General features: G+C 42.7%; 1 pseudogene; it reads right to left on the minus strand.

The window, feature by feature from the left end:
- Positions 1-6,090: 6,090 nt before the first annotated feature.
- Positions 6,091-14,439, minus strand: LOC145342436 (interferon-inducible GTPase 5-like; annotated as a pseudogene).
- Positions 14,440-17,229: the final 2,790 nt, after the last annotated feature.

The following is a 17,229-nucleotide window of genomic DNA, read 5'->3' on the forward strand; positions in this document are numbered from 1 at the left end:
AAATGGGAATGGATAAGAAGGAACCCCATTTCCATTTGGCTTGACATTGAGGTTTGTCAGATTAAATATTCTTCACAAATTATTTTGTTTCATAGAGATTTTAAGACAATAACAGACAGATATGAGAACCCAATAATTACTAATACTCTGTGAGTTCGAAGAATTGGTTGTGAGTGAGAGGGAAGATCTATGTTCTCTCCAGGTTTCATGTAGCAAGCTTTTGATATGTGGAACAATAGGGAACTCACAAGATTGGTGGACGTGTTTAGAGGGGATTTATTCTTAATAAGACAATTTTGCATCTGATGTCACTGTCACCCCCTATAGAAAAAAAAATACTGCTTATTAAAAAAAAAATTAGTCAGTGACAAGTCACCTTCTGTCCAGAATTGCCATGGCTCCTCCAGTTCAGTTTCGGGACAATGGTATCCCAGGATGTTAATAAGAGGGGATTCAGCAATGATAATGCCATTGAAAACCAGATCAGAGATTACAGAATTGCTTTTGGTGAAATGTCACCTTTCATGAATGTGTTCAAACCTCCTGCAGGTTCTGTGGGATTGAGATGTCAGCTATCAGAGTTGGCATCTTGATTACCTAGATCTGCTCGTGTTTTCCTCGGCTGCAAGCTGTATCAGGGAAAAGCAAGTAGCTCAGACATAGCTCTCAGGCATAACATTAGCTTTCTTGCATTCAAATAGGAGCTTTATTATATTTGCCCAGTGCTCATTAATCTGCTGCATCTGACAGTCCACAGGAAGAATGTGGATTGAAAATGGAGGCTGTGTTCAATCCTAGTGGCAGTGATGTGACTAAGGAGAAAGGGAAGGGCCCTGTGTCACCAGTGCTGATTCAAGAGGAGGCCTGTCCTGAGATCTGTGGTCCAGTGGACCCCCAGCAACAACTGGAGGGTGAGGAAATTCAACCCATCCCATGGAGGTAACTTGCATGACCAAACATGTAACGAAGAAAATTCTTCTATCTGGAGATGAGTGGAAAGCAATGCTATGCCTGTCTGTGCTGTTCAAAAGAGCTGCCAGAATGATCTAATGCCACATGGACTGGGGGGGACCTTGGGGATTACAGGACCAGCTGCTTGGGAATAAGCGATGGCCTTATGCATTGTCAGAGTGCCTCAGAGGGAAAATACAGCAGGACACATTGGTCAAAAAATCCATTGACATCTGGAAGGTGTTTGCATTGCTCAGCTGGGTCTCTGCAGCGCTCTGCTTAGAGGGTGTCCCACACAAGCATGGTCTTTTGAGTCTTTCATGAGGAGGAGGAATTCCGTTCCAGAGGGACGTATGGAGCAGGCTGAGAGCTCCTCAGATGATGCAGAGCTCCAAAATCAGGAACCTGAAGACAGAAATGAGAAATGGAAGAGGCAAGATGTTGAAGACATGCTTGTGTCACACATAACCACAAGACTCTAAGGAGGAGTAAGATGCAGACAAAGGGACACAACCACTTTTCTCATGCCCCTTAATGCATGCCACTACACTCAAAGGCCCAAACAACCAGACAGATGAAGCGCAAATTCAGCATTGGGACTTGCATCTTCAATCCTCATGATTCACTAGGCCCTAATCTTTGAGAAGGTCAGTGGCCAATCCTGTATCGGTGCGTGTTGAGAGGTGACAGTTGGTACTACAAAGCAAATGCTACATCTTAGGGCTTGGTACAGTTGTTGCCATTTTAATGAGAAACTTCCAGCGGACACTGAGATGTGTGTATGGTTGGAGAGAGCATCATGACTGTAGGTCTTGTGCTTCTGTGCTAATAATGAAGGCAGCCTTCTCCATTGGAGAAACAATTACAGCTAACTTTCCGAGGCTGTTGAGTATACCTAACTCCATGTTGTCCTGTAAAGAATCAAAGTTACTAACACTTGCAGTAGAGTTTGACCCATCTCCTGGACATAACTCAAATACCTATCATGACCCAGCTACACATGAAGGTGAGGTTCACAAAGGAAGGTTAAAACTGAGTGGGAGCATGGATCACCCTCATAGTTGGAGGTCACTTAGATACATATGCGCACTTTCAAATGACAAGACCATTCTCATGAACCATAAATTTATTTACAAAGGTGCATGAGTAAACACCCATGATCGAGAAATGATCTGAAGATTTCTTCATTTTTCTAACATTTCTGCGACATTGTGGTACATCCCTGATATCCGCAGCAGAGATGGAGGCAGTTTAAGGGCCACTTTATTGCTGTTGATATTGTTGGTGGGGGTCCCCTAGAGGACTGAGACCTGGAAAGTCCCACCTGCCTTGGATCTCCTATTATAGGTAGTTGCACCCTCCTTGGCTGGCGCTGATAGGTGTTATATACTGCAGTTATTCAAAAACAACAGAGCAGGTTTATTCAATAGTTGTTGACTCGACAAAGGTTGGATCTAGACTAGGTACAATCCCATGAATTAGTCAGTGACATCATGAACCATATACATGACCAGACCATGCAATAGCCCAATAAGTCTAATATATAACAATGGGGCCACAGGCAGAGGGGAATGGGATCAGTTGGACCTGAATGGATGGCCCCAGAGTCTTCATCTGCTGATCTTCCTCCCTATTAGTGCCCAAGAGCCCTTCCTGACTCCCTGGTTGTTCTCACATTGCCACTGATGGATACCACCAATGTTTAAAGTGATGGAGTGCCGGTCAGTTCTCCGAGTGCTGCAGACCCAGGCTGTTATTGTCTCCAAATGCTGCGGAGAAGTGTCAGTAAGGTGTTGCCCAGAGTTTGATGCCAGGCCTTATCTAGAACTATGACCCCCTGTGATAGAAACATAGAAACGTTGAAACTAAAAGCATCAGTAGGCCACATCCTGTGGCAGTGAATTCTACACATTCACCACTCTCTGGGTGAAGAAATTTTTCCTCGCCTCAGTTCGCCTCTTATCCTCAAACTATGATCCCTGATTTTGGACTCCCCTACCACCTTCCTCCCTATGACTGCCCATGAACCCCTGCCTGACTCCCTGAAGAAAAAGGGTTCCTTGAGGGAGGCCAAGTTGCCCTGGTTGCTCTCACATTGCCACTGATCAATACCACCAATGTTTATAGCAACAGAGTGTTAGTCAAACTTTCAAATGCTGGAGACCTAGGCTTTCTTTCTTTCTGAATCTACCCTGTCTAACCCTGTTAGAGTTTTATAAGTTTCTATGAGATCCCCGCTTACTCTTCTAAACTCCAGTGAACATAATCCTGACTGACTTAATCTCTCCTCATATGACAGATCTGCCATCCCAGGAATCAGTGACATGTCTCTGCTGGTGGTTTGTCTTTGAGATGCCTGGGAGATGGGGTTTATTGTTGGTCTGGAGCTCTGTTTGGGACTGCTAATGCCTGTCAGAGAGAAAACATGGATTTAGTTCATAAGTAGGCAAAATACAACATTGCATGTCACTTAGTGTGAATGTCAGGATGTGATCAACACATGGAGGTTTGCTGGCCGGGGTGATCTTTACTTTTGCCTGTTAGTCCAATGACATCCTTCTTAAACTGAAATGGCTTCTGGACATCTATCATCACTCCTCCTATCTTGAACTTACCCTCATGTGAATGAGCTTGGTCAATATTAAGAGAAAAAGAAATGAGAAGAGGTGGAGGAGAGGTTGAGAAGCTAGACAAACAATGGTGATGGGTGTGTCTCCCTTTAATATTGCCGTGAAATTGCAGAGTTTGAGCTGGGTAAGAGCCAAGAGGGAAGTCTATCCGAGGAATTTCAAGCCCCCGTCCCCTCACTTGCAAACCCAACTGTAGCGGAACATAAGTTTCTGCTCCAAATCACCTTCTCCTACTTTTTCTTGTTCAACTCCAACATCAGGATTACCTATTCCAACATTCCTGCTTCAATGCAGCTAGTGAAAAATAAATACTCAGAACAATCTTCAAGAAGAGGAATTGAACATTTATTGTGTCATTACATGGTGTACAGATATGACCAGTCTGAGTTGGTACAATATGATTTCAATAGCAATGCCCATATTGTCGTATCTGATTCACCAGAGCACATCCCACAATACATTTCACTTGGATAAGCAACATCACATTGATATTCACAATAGGCTGTGGTAGAATTACATTGTTCATCACTTGACCAGATTACCATCCCAATAATGACAGATAAACATTCTTTCAAAATTAATAAAGAAAATGTTTGCATTTATATAGAGCCTTTGGCATTGAAATTGTTTAAGTTGCAATTATTGCTTAACAAGAATTGTTACAAATGGATAAACGTTGATTAAGTTTAATTGATCTGGCAGCCAGTTGTAGATTAAAAATACAATATTTCACATCAATAACACCAATCCTTTGTTCACATCAGCGACATTGCAGCATGTGAGGTTCCAGTGAGTTGATGTAACACATTTCCACACCTCTCCTCCCACATTAACTGCTCTATTACCAATCATTGTGCTTTCGCTCTTCCCATTCAGCTGGAATTCATGTGTCAGCCATCATTCTGGCAGTGAGATTCATGCACGCTCCTGATCGATGTGCTGTGACAATGGTAGGTGTTGGTGATGACACCAGTGAATATATGGCAGTAGTGGGAGCTTTTGTTACTCTCCTTTCTGTGGTAATAATGCTGGTTGGTATTGGTGACTGCCCCTGTAAAACACAGGGATACAGACCCCAGTCACAGTGCCTATGGCCAGATAGAGCTTTGTAAAGCGTTGCTCCTCATTGGAATTGAAATAATTGTCTTTGCCCATCATTCTAATGAACGTCATCAACCTGAAACCCTGGATGAGATTTTCCGATTCAACTGCAACTCCCACTGCTGGCAGGACTGGAAAATCTTCATGTTTGATGCCTCATTGGCTGAGCAATTCCAACATTTTCTGCTTTTCTCTCAGATTCACAGCATTGCGGTGTCTCCTATTAACATTAAGCTGTTCCTGTGCCCTCTTTCTGTGGCTGTCTCATTGTCTATAGGCATCAGTGGCAATGGAGTTGGTAAAAATTCAAAAAAGCAACAGAGCCAGTTTCAGATGGAATCCATTTATCATGCACTATCCATTTCAGATAGATAGTGCATGATACAGCAACTCAAAAAGCAATGTGTACAGGAATATGTGTGAAATGGGTGAAAGGTTTCAACAGCAGTGGAAAATAACTTGTAGCTTGATAATATTGTGATTGGAGCACACTGACAATAAGCTTACACTGTGGCTTATTTACCTATTGTGAATAAAGTTTGATGTGAATAAAATCTATCGGGTGAAATAGGGGCTACTTGCTCCACCGGGGTCGTCCATTTTATCAATGATGCTCTTGTTATCAATCAAAAAGGAACAACAAGGTAGACATGATTGAGGTGTATAAGATTATGAGGGGTATGGATAGAGTGAGTAGGGAGCAGTTGTTCCCCTTGGTTGAGGGGTCAATCACAAGGGGGCATAGTTATAGGATAAAGGACAGGAGATTCAGAAAAGACTTGAGGGGAAAAAAATTAGTCAGAGGGTGGTGGGAATTCGGAATGTGCTGCCTGGGAATTTAGTAGAGGCCAGAAACCTTACAACCTTAAAATAATATTTGGATGAGCACTTGAAATATCATAACATTCAAGGATATAGGACAAGTGCTGAAAAATGGCATTAGCAGAAAGATTGATTTGCTTGTATCATAGAAATCATAGAATCATAGAAACCCTACAGTACAGAAAGAGGCCATTTGGCCCATTGAGTCTGCACTGGCCACAATCCCAACCAGGCCCTGCCCCCATATCCCTACATATTTTACCCACTAATCCCTCTAACCTACACATCTCAGGACACTAAGGGGCAATTTAACATGGCCAATCAACCTAACCCACACATTTTGGACTTTGTAATTGTATCTAATTTAAATGAATTGTCTGGGTGCAGCACATGTGTGCGATACTGGGTGAGTTCTTTTAAAATTCTCAGTCTGAATTCTTTCTTTGTGTTACAGCCAGACAAGTCCCTTCTCCAAATGCTTGATCATGAAAATCCTTCCCAGAAACAGATTAGGAATATTTCCAGAATGAAACATTGTTCAGCAGAATTCTTGCAAATGTATTGGTTAGGCTCTTTAATATATGAACTACAGTATTAACATCTGAACTGCTATCTATTCCAGGTCATTTTCATCCCAAATGCAACCTTCACCACTCTCCGTGCGTTCTCTGTAAGATCATCCAGTGCATCAGTCAGCAGTTTGTAGGTCATAAGAAATGATGATCCTGCACCAAAGATGGATCCAATGATTGGGATGTTATTAACAGCGAGTTCAACTGCTGAAATGGTGGCAGAAGCAAGACCCCAACGTAATCTCATTATTATATCTGGAGTTATTTCACCCAGCAGAGGAGTTTTCACCACGGTTTTCAATTCTTCCACAGGTTTTCCTGCCATGTTGGCCAGTCTTTGAAGAGAAGCATCATCCAGATCCAGATATTTACGGAAATCTATTATTCCTTTAATCACAATCCCAATGTCACAAGCAAGGGAGACTCCAGGAACCGGCACTGCTCCCACTGCTCCAGAAAGTGTTGCCAACATCCAGATTTCTTTTTTCAGCTCTTCACTTTTCTTCTCTACAATTTCCAAGTTTAGATTTTGACGGGACAGGATGTACACACTTCTCTTTATACTGGGAAGATAATCTTCAAGATCATTATTTAAAAGATTAAAATCATATAGGTTCAGATGAAAGTTTGATATCAGGAAAACCCAAGGTGATGGGATCCCTGCCTTCCTCAAGGTGCTGACACAGTAACTCCTGATCTTTTCTAGTTCTTCACCTTCATTAAATTTCCTCCTTCCCTTTCTTATCGCATTGAAATCATTATCAATTTTAGATCGAATGAAGTAGAAATTCTTCCCCAGCCGTTTAATTTCTTCGGCGAGTTTTGCATCAGTTTCTGTGAATCGACTGTCTGAAATAATGATGAAGCAATCATATCTTTCAAATTTCATTTTCTTGAAGTATGTACCCACTGGAAATTTTTGCATTTCCATTTCTGGCAGGTCCCAGAAACGAACATTTGGCAGGTTGGGATGTTTGTATCCAATTGGTTCCATTGTGGTTTCTGTGGTTCCTGTTTCAGCTGCTCCCTCATCATCGCTCGTAAGTCCCCTCATCGAATTGATGAAGGTGGATTTCCCTGATCCTGATTTTCCTGACACTGCAATGTTAAGCTCTGTATTATCCAGATCATTTACTTTTTTCTGTAGCAATGGTGGAGCCATCTCCAGCTCATCCATTTCATGAGATGACTTCAGTTTGTTAAGCTCTTCCAGACTGAAGAATGAAGAATGTGAAGAATGAGCCATCTGATCTCTGAAAGAAAACATTTTTCATGTTGTGTTGCACCGGACTAAAACAATTTGCATTTAAACAGCATTTTGTCATATTCTCAGTACCTGCTAACACACTTCACACCTTTTTGGTTTAACTGCGTCACCGTAATTATCTGGTAAGTTTTGCAATCGATTAATTTGCAACAAGGTCAACAATGACCAATGAGATGAATGGCCATTTGATAGGTCATTTCTTGAAGGGACACACTCTTCCTTAAACTGATGGACTCCTTCTGGATCCAGAGGTACAACAGCTAATGAACCTTCTTTAGACTGTCTCTAATGCCTTAGATAAGGGGACCAAAACTGTTTTTCAGTCTTTCTCAATTGAAATAATATTCAGCTCCTTTATTCTTCACAACAAAGTGAAATACTTCACATTTTCCTACATTATATTCCATCTGCCAAGTTTTTGCCCATTTGCTTAACCTGTCTATATCCCTCTGTAGACTCTTTGTGTTATGCTCACCACTTGTCCTCCCACCCATTTTTGTGTTATTTGCAAACTTGGCAATAATACATTCACTTCCCTCATCCAGGTCATTGATATGTATTGTAAACAAATCGTGGCCTTAGCACAGATTCATGTGACACTCCAGTTGTTACAATTTCTATCCCGAAAATGCCCCTATTATCCCAATTCTCTGTCTTCTATTAGTTAACCAATCCTCTACCCATGCTAATATACTAATCCCAACATGAGCTCTTATCTTATTGAGTAGCCTTTTGTGCAGTACGTTATCAAACATTTTTTGGAAATCCAAGTATATTATATCCACTGGTTCCCCTTTATCTATACTGCATGTTACCACCTCAAAATATTCTAATACACTTTTTGGACATGATTTCCTTTTCACGAAGCCATGCTGACTCTACTTGATTACATTATGTATTTCTAAATTCTCAGCTATTACATCCTTTATAATGGATTGTAATATTTTCCCAACGTCAATGGCAAATGGCCTTTAGTTACCTGTTTTTGTCAACCTCCCTTTTTGGATAATGGTATTACACTGACTGTTCTTTCATTCTTTGAGGGTTTTCCAGAATTTAGGAATTCTTGGAACATTACTACCGCTACATCCACTATCTCTGTTGCTACTTCCTCTAATATCCTAAGATGCAACACATTAAGTTGCCCAGAGGGGATGATCACATGGTGACTCATAAAGGGGGACATTGGGAAGAGAGGCCATGTTGCCTTCAGTCATGGGAGCAACAGGGAATTCATGGAAACTCAAGGTCTGTGGTCAGGGACTAGCAGAGTAGAGTCAGAGAGTATAGACACTCCTTGGTCTTACAGTCATGAATTAGAGAGTGGAGGCAGTTCTGCAGCATTATGGATCTCACAGTCAAGAGTAAGAGATTTGAGATAGGTATGAGATATATACCTGGAATGGAGCATTACTGGAGAAGGCTGGATTGTGAGAGAGAGAGCACGGAAGCTGATCTTGAAGTAATAGAACCACTTTGCACTTCAGAATATATGATACTGTTGCCAACAGTACTACGACAACAGTAGAAGCATTGTCTATTACGAAAGTAGAATCAAAAGTAGAAGCGAAGCTGAATGGGAGGGGCCGGAGGCAATATAGAGGGAGTAGACTGCTGGACTAAGGAGCCCCTTCTGGGGTTTCTGTCTAATTTGTTGGCTCCACGAAGGTGAACTGGAATCTGCACTGAGAGAAAGGAGGACGACTCCTTGAGTGGACAGCCATTGAAATCCAGATTCTCACCCATGACCGCGAGGAGATAGAAAAATAATGAAAAAGCACTGTATGTTCAACACATGGAGATGGATTTGAGAGGAAATGGAGAAGGGATTGGAGATGGGGAGGAGTTTACAAGAATGGAGAGACCAAGGTTTAGTTCTTCGGAGTGGAGCAAAACCTGAGGTTTTGTATACATTCATGGGATGTGGGTATCGCTAGCAAGGTCAGTATTTATTGCCCATCTCTCATGGCCCAAGACACAGTGGTGGTTTTTCCAGGTATCTGCTGATCTTGTCCTTCTAGATGGTAGTTCTCGTGGCTCTGGAAGGTGACTAAGAAATCTTTGTGAGTTCCTGCTGTGCATCTTGAAGATGGTACACATGGCTGCCACTGTGCATAGGTGCTGAAGGGTGAATGTTTGTAGATGGGGTGCCAATCAAGTGGATTTGCCCTGGGTGGTGCCAAATCTTATCTTGTGGACATTGCCTGGCATATTTATGGTGCAAATAGTACTTGCCACTTGTCAGCCTAAGCCTGGATATTGTTCAGGTCTTTCTGCATTTGGACATGGATTACTTCAATATCTGAGAAGTCATAAATGGTGCTGAACATTATACAGTCATCAGTGAATATCCCCACTTCTGAACTTATGTTGGAAGGAAGTTCATTGCTGAAGCAGTTGAAGATAATTGGGCCTAAGACATTACCTACAAAACTCCTGCAGTGATGTCCTGGAGCTGAGATGATTGACCTCTAACCACCACAACCATTTTCCTTTGCAGTAGGTATGACTCGAATCAGTGGAGTGTTTTCCCCTGATTCCATTGTCTCCAGTTTTGCTAGGACTCCTTAATGCCATACTCGGTCGAATGTTGCCTTGACGTTCAAGGCAATCATTCTCACCTCACCTCTGGCATTCAGCTCTCTTGTCCATAGATCAATATAGCAGTAATGGACAGGCTTGGATTTGCCCTGTTCCTGTGTATAGATGCATTCAGATGCATTCAACAGTCAAGGGAAAGAAAAACACTGCATGCTGTGCAAAAACCATTATGCTGTCAATCAAAGGCTTGTTAGACTGCACTATGAAATTGAATAAAAGCAAACATTTTCAAAGGAAAGCAAAGGACTTCAAAGGATTTCCAACTGAAGGGATTAAAATCATTTTTGTACAGCAGAGCACTCTGTGAGACTGCCAAAACTGTACGGCCATGGAAGCAACAAAAACAGGGGATGGGGGAGGATTTGGAAAGACTGCAAGAGATGCCACTGTTGTATCTCTGCTCTAGATAATACTGAAGGACTACAGACATGTTTTGATGGACCACAGTAAGTCACTGCATTGAATAACAGTCAAGGACCACAGATGTGTCTGTTCAATGATAGACTAAACTACGTAAATATGTTTTGTTAGTAACTGGATATTGTAATGAGGCAAATGTAGAATTACCAATGTAAAGTAATTAGTCTAATACTGCTGTGGGAAAGAAATGAAATAATCGGAATTATTAGCTGCGAATGGAGATAGTTTTTTTTTCAAACAAATGTACACCTTTGATTGGTAGATGTTGATTGCTTATAGTTGAGTCAAAGGGTATAATTACCATTATATTTCATTGTTCAGGGAGTCAGTGAGCCCCTAGTAGCTGGCAGGCTTCCTTGCTTTAGCACAAATAAAGATCTTAAACTTGAACACTGAGGGCCTGATTTTACGAAAAATGGGCGTGAATTTGCAGTAAATTCGGGCCTTTAACACGATCTCCACCCAAATCCGAGCAGATAGCTCCTTTACCGACATCTGATTTGGTTGCGGATCCGGTGTGCGCCCAAATCGGGCGGCCCGACGATTTAAATGTGTTAGCATGCATTTAAATCGATTTAATGAACCGTGCGCCCAACTCTACTGCCAAATCCCACTTTACCGTCTTTGGGTTCGTTCCGGATCCACGCTGAAAGCAACCTGCAAAATAAAAATCCGAAGCTGACTTCTATTCTGCATGGGAACCTCCAAAGCCCATCCTCCTCAATCATCCTTTGCAGATCCCCCGCCAACCACACCAGCAAACACCCCCCAGGATTGGACCCCCCCCCGCCCCGGGAGGCAGGCCCCCCGCTCCCCCCGAGAGTCACCCCCAGCATCCCCCTTGGGAGGGAGGCCCTCCCCTCGGCAGGACCCCCCACGGGAACAAACCTTCCCTGGGTGGCAGGCACCCACAGCAGACCTCCCCCCCCCGAGATCAGAACACCCCCACCCCACGCCCGGGGAGGCAGGCCCCGCCCCTTCGGCAAAGCACACTCGCAACCTACCTCGATGGCTGGCCTCCCTCCACCATCACTGGTACGCTACCAGCCACAGATTACTCTTCCCCGCAGGGGCATGAGAGCGGGAGAGATAGCTGTGGCTGGTAGTGTACCAGTGATGGTGTATCCCTTTACAGGCCCAGCTTGGTCCTTCTCCAGTGTCTCCTCTTGGAGTTGTCCCTGATCTTGTTGCTGGCTTTCATGCGGATCCACTGTGGAATCGGCCAGTTCTACTTTATCTTCTTCACGAGGAATCGCTTGATCCTGAAGGTTTGGTGGGATGGCGTGGCTGCATGTCGACTCCGGGAGGAGGGATTCATTCCTCCAGTAGGGAGAAGGGATCGCCCGCAGAGTGGCAGCGGACCATTCTGGCCTCCCCCCCGCCCCAACAGAGATGCATCTGCGCACCCCCCCCCCCCCGCCACAACCCCCCCTCCCCCCCAAACTACACCACCAGCACCCCCCTTCCCCCCCGCCCCGATCTATGTTAGAGAGCCGCTCTCTCCGCTTTCTGCTTTTTTTTCCTGCAACTGGTTTTAGTGATACATCACACAAACAACTAAATGTACCTAAGTCAAATCCACACAAATATAGTCGGGAACAGGAGGCACAGAATTAATGTGAATGGGTATTGCCTAATTAACATTCAAAGCATTTTCTCCTTGCATTTAAGCCATATAATAATAGAAATAAAAACAGGAACCTGTTTTTTCATTCCCTGTATCCTCCCTGTAGAAACGCATTTTAATAAAATAAATGGAGTCAATCATAAATAAAAAACACAACTTATTAATGGCATCACAATAATACGTGCATTTGTCAAAGTTCCAGTGATGACAACACCAATCAAGCAATTCAGTGATGGTTGTTTCTAAAATCCAAAATTTTGAAGACTACTTCTTTGTCCAGAATTTACTATAATTGTCAACTTTAAATTCATCTTCAAATTGCTCCTCTTTCATCCTAGCTCTTTTGGGAACACGTTTGCGCAATCTTGCTTTCCTTCCGGCTTCTGGCAGAAGGGAAACATTGACTGGCATCATATGAATTTTTTTAGGCTCCTTGTATCGGATATTGATAGTGGACCCATTAGGTCAAACCACCAAAATAAGATACAGCCTGGCATAGACCTGCCTTCCAAAGCGAACTACTGATGTTGTATTGGAATTGTTACGCCTGGGTACGCTGACAGAGGATACACAGCAAGAAGCAATCTTTCAGAAAGCACAAACTGCCACGGCCGCGCACTCCAGCCCAGCGCCCGGGCGCACTGTCTCCGATTTTTTCAAACTGCGCATGCGCAGTTCAGAGATTCGAACGGTCCGGCAGTGCTAAGCCCTGCCCACAGCACGGATCGGTTCGGAGCCAGCAAAACGCGTAGAGGCGCGCTGGAACAAGGATTCCGGGCTCGGATCCATATTACGCCCAGATCTGGCCCTGAGGCTGTGGTTGGTAAAATCGGGCCTTGAGTGTTGAGCTGGTCAATTATAGGGAGTGAGGTTATTGTAGTTGAATAGCTGTGAAATTCTCACAACACCAAGGATTTGTGCTATCTTGGAAGGCTCAGAGACAATGAATAACTGCAGTGTTTAAGAAATGGGGCTGAGTGAACAGTTATGGAGAAGTGAAATCCCCCACAGTGAAAGTGGCTTCTATCAATCAGAGGACTTAAAAGGAATCTCCTCACACCTGCAGCTTCTGACAGAGAGAGAAAAGGGAATCTGTTCTGCAGACTGGAGTTCCACTCTGATTTGGAAACCTGCCAAGTGTCAGGGAGCATGGAGATTAATGTGACCATGCCATTTCTTAGTTTTCACAGTACACAGGTCGGAATAAAGATTTTGATCAGAGAGATGCCTGAAATCATCATGCCAAGAGTGATGTTCAGATTTCTGAATCACGAGACTCCCATCGTGCCAAGGTTAACCCCTTTCTCCCCACAGCACAAGGCCAACCAAAGCCCAGGACCCGTGAGGGGGCACTTCCACTGCAGCTTGACAGTGGTAGAGGGGTATATTGGCACTGCACTTATCTCCTTGACGCCTTCAGAGAACAAGGCACCGGGTCAGATCATCACCATCAGGGTGATAGTGAGGATGACACTGGGGGTGTCATGACGGAGGTAATGAGGGGTTCATGGAGCAGGTTCACCTGAGAGTGTCTCTCTTGTTGGGGTGGGGGTTGGGACCTCTGCCTAGGGGAGGTCAGATCACCCTCATCTCTGCATATGTGGCAGGAAGTTGATTCATTCTTTCCATGGTGGGGGGAGGATGACCCTCTCGGCTGAGGAGTTGGAGATGCTCACATTGCCAGCTGTGGTTATCATGTCCGTTTTGTGTGTGTGTGTGTGTGTGTGTGTATGTTTGTGTGTGTCTATATAGATGGTGGGGGTGGGCTGTCTGTCAGCACCCTTTAAAAACTACTCCCTGATCTCTGAAAAGTCAGACTGGCAGAGATGTTCCCCACAATGTATAAATTTGCGTTACTCAGGTGGGTGAATCCCAGTAAAAAACACTTTGGTTTTCCAGCTGGTATGGGCACTTAGAATCAATTCAGGAGAATCATGCCCATAGACTTCGATAGCAATAATATCAACCAGTAATTATTCATCCATTCCCAGTTTTTAATCAGACCTGCAGATGGAGACAAAACATTAGGTGGTTTGTTCTTACTTAGAAAATGAGGGATTTAATTTCATTGCTTGACTAACATTGTACTTTTATCGATAACAATTTCTATATCCATTCCCTTGATAGATTCCACTCCCTGATCTGGTCAATTGTAATTTCCTGAAGTTTAATTCTGTTAGAACAGTTTCATTTTCACTCAACCGCCTGTAGGATCCTGAATGAAGAACTCCTCATTTTTGGTATTTGTATTTTGAATCCTATCTAACTTCAAATGGAAAAGGAGTTTGAGAAAATGAGGGAATTCACTCATAACAATCCTTAAATTGAGCTGTAAATTTGTTTAAATTATTTTGATAGGATTCTCCCTCATAATTATTTCACTCAGTTCGTTGTCTGATTTCTTGCTCCTTACCTGCACTGCTTCCTTGACGGAGAGTTTATCGGTGAAGTTTTCAACACCTCAATCCAGAGTGACTGGTTGCTGCTGCTCCAATGTCACATTCACACTGGGAGTAAACAGTGACAATGAACAGCTTTACAGTCATTGGATAGGAATCTATCCAATGAGAATCAAGCACCAAATAGGATCATTTATTATTGGAGAAATTTTGATTTATATTTTATTCCTAAAAATATGAATCAAAACAAAAGGTGCATCTTAGTCAAGCACAATGGGTAGTAATGATGGGCAGTGAGAATTAGATGCTCTTCCTAGGCAATTCAAACAATTCCAATTTTACTAAAAGATTTTGTACTGATTCTCTAGCTGTTCCCAGCAGTGGGATCTTCTGGTCTCATCGACAGCAATCCTCTGCTACATGTTCACCTGTGGTCGGGGTGCAAACAACAGAAAATTTTGTTAACAGTGATGGGACCAGAAGATTCTGCCACCTTCCAAAGGCAGACTAACTACATCACCGCAAAACATGCCATGGGGGTCCTGGGCTGTTTACTTTCCACTCAATTCCTTCTTGTCCTCAAGCCCCACTTTCCTGCTTCCTAATCATTCAATTTTATTTGGACATCACAAAAGTCGATAATGAGTAACTGGTTTCTAGTAAAAGTTCTCAAATAGAAGCCAGGATAGAAAACAATCTCAGATGCCACGTATCTGTTCAAAGTACACTTGCCTCAAGGCAACTCTCCCTGACAATTTCAATCAATTTATTTACCTATTGCACCACAAGAAACATTGATAGGGGCTGATATTTTGTCAGCCTATCAGAAACAAGAATGCTGCTGAATGGTTGTGATTCATTGTTATGGAAACAAATTTGTGGACCATACATTGGGTGTGAGGAAGGGAGAAAGTTGGCAAGTTAGGGCAGAGTTGTCATGCCACCCTGACTGCTGATGATACAAGGCTAATAACCCAGAGCCATGTGTACAAATCCATCATGCCAAATTGCTCAATGGAATTCAGTAGAAACAATTATGCAATCTACCAGACCTAATGTAATATTCTTCAGGAAAGAGAACTGATCCTTGTGGGGTCATTACTGCCTTACGTTTTCCAATTATTTCAACAGGGAGCAGAATCAGTCCTTGGCTGGGGCAGCCCAAGTATCATATAGATGACAAGTGGGCTAGCAGTTAATATATGGATGATCCTTATGATTTGGACTGGTTTCTGGGGTAGTGATACTTCACGTAGTTTGTGTGTGTGTATGTGTGTTTGTGTGTGTGTGGTGCATGTATGATCTACCATCCACAGGGGAAGGGTGAGGGTGAGCTGTCAGATGGCACCTATATTCCCAGACAGAAGTGTTGCTGGCCAATGCTGGCTAGTAGAAGCTGGCTAATGAGATGGTAATGAAAACATTACCATCTCATTAGTGGGTTTCCCCACTGTATCACTCCCTCCCCTTCCCTCTGTGTGATCAGCAAAGAGTAAAGGGTGCTGTTAGGGAGATCCCATTACCATCTCCCATCAGTTCTCCTATTTCAGAAGATCCTTTGAATCCACACACTACCTTTTATATTTTGTTGGTAAGTAAGCGCCCAATCCAATTTAATAATATTCCTCGGATTCCATAGTAGCGAGGTTCTAATTACTAACAAAAAATTGCACAGCAACATTTTGTTTTTCAAAACTTCTATTGTAACAAATGACAAAATGCTATTTTGTTTTTGTAGGCAATCTATACTTCAAACTATAGAGAAGAACTTTTCCTTTTTATGCTTCTCTCACTTCACACACTCCATGGAATTACACCCTTACAGCAAACAGTCCATTTTTTACTCCCAGCTTCCAGTTGGTTCTCATAAAACTCTTTTATAGCATAATAACTTTGAGTGCCCACCTCCAAGCACTTTTTGCAATTTTTGGAGAGTTTCAGCAATAAAGCCTTTTCCGATGATTCTTCTTCTCCCTGACTATGCCAGAACAAATCTCCTAGAATCCATAGAAAATGCAGACTGGAGATCATGTCTCTTTCCCACATTCAGTTATGGTAACTTGTAAATTCAAGCAGCCTTTACTCTCTGCTGATCACACAGAGGGAAGGGGAGGGAGTGATACAGTGGGGAAGCCCGCTAATGAGATGGTAATGTTTTTAATGATGTTCTTGACCTTCTTGGCCATGAACCATGTTATATCACTGGCAGGGATGATTGCAATTCTCTTTCTTGTTCGCTCACGAGATTCTGCGCCTATTTCACCCACGGGCTAACACAGATATAAGATCCTGTGTTAAGGCCCAGACCAGCAATTCCAAGATGTTTTGTGAAGTTAGCCTAGACCATAAGTTTTACATTTGATTTTGTCATTGGTGAGCATAAGGTGTTTTGCTTCAGGTATGATTCAAGTGACCCACTCGGAAACTTTTATCAAACAAAGTTCATTTAAGAACACAGTTAGAATATAACAAGAAGAATTATCATAACCTTTACCAATTACAGGGCTTAAATAGTACACGGCATAATTCTCAACAGCTAGCAATCCCTATTGTTCCAATTTAAAAGCAATCCCCCATTAACATTCACCATACTTCAGGATTAGTTAGCACTAAAACAAGTATGCTCACATGATGTTAGATTTCCAGCTTTTAACATCAATAGACAGAAATCCAAACAGTTGTTTTTCAGAGAAGAATATTTCCTGAAGACAGAATCACAGGAAAGTATATATAGTCTGTAGCATCTTCCAGTCTTTATTTGATTTGGTTTGTCACAGGTATTGGAATACAGTGAAAATTATTGTTTTTGTATGCTATGCAGATAAAACATACTGTTCAT

The sequence above is a fragment of the Carcharhinus amblyrhynchos genome, chromosome 4 (genome assembly GCF_965287045.1).
Source record: "Carcharhinus amblyrhynchos chromosome 4, sCarAmb.v2.hapA, whole genome shotgun sequence".
NCBI classification, from domain to species: domain Eukaryota; kingdom Metazoa; phylum Chordata; class Chondrichthyes; order Carcharhiniformes; family Carcharhinidae; genus Carcharhinus; species Carcharhinus amblyrhynchos.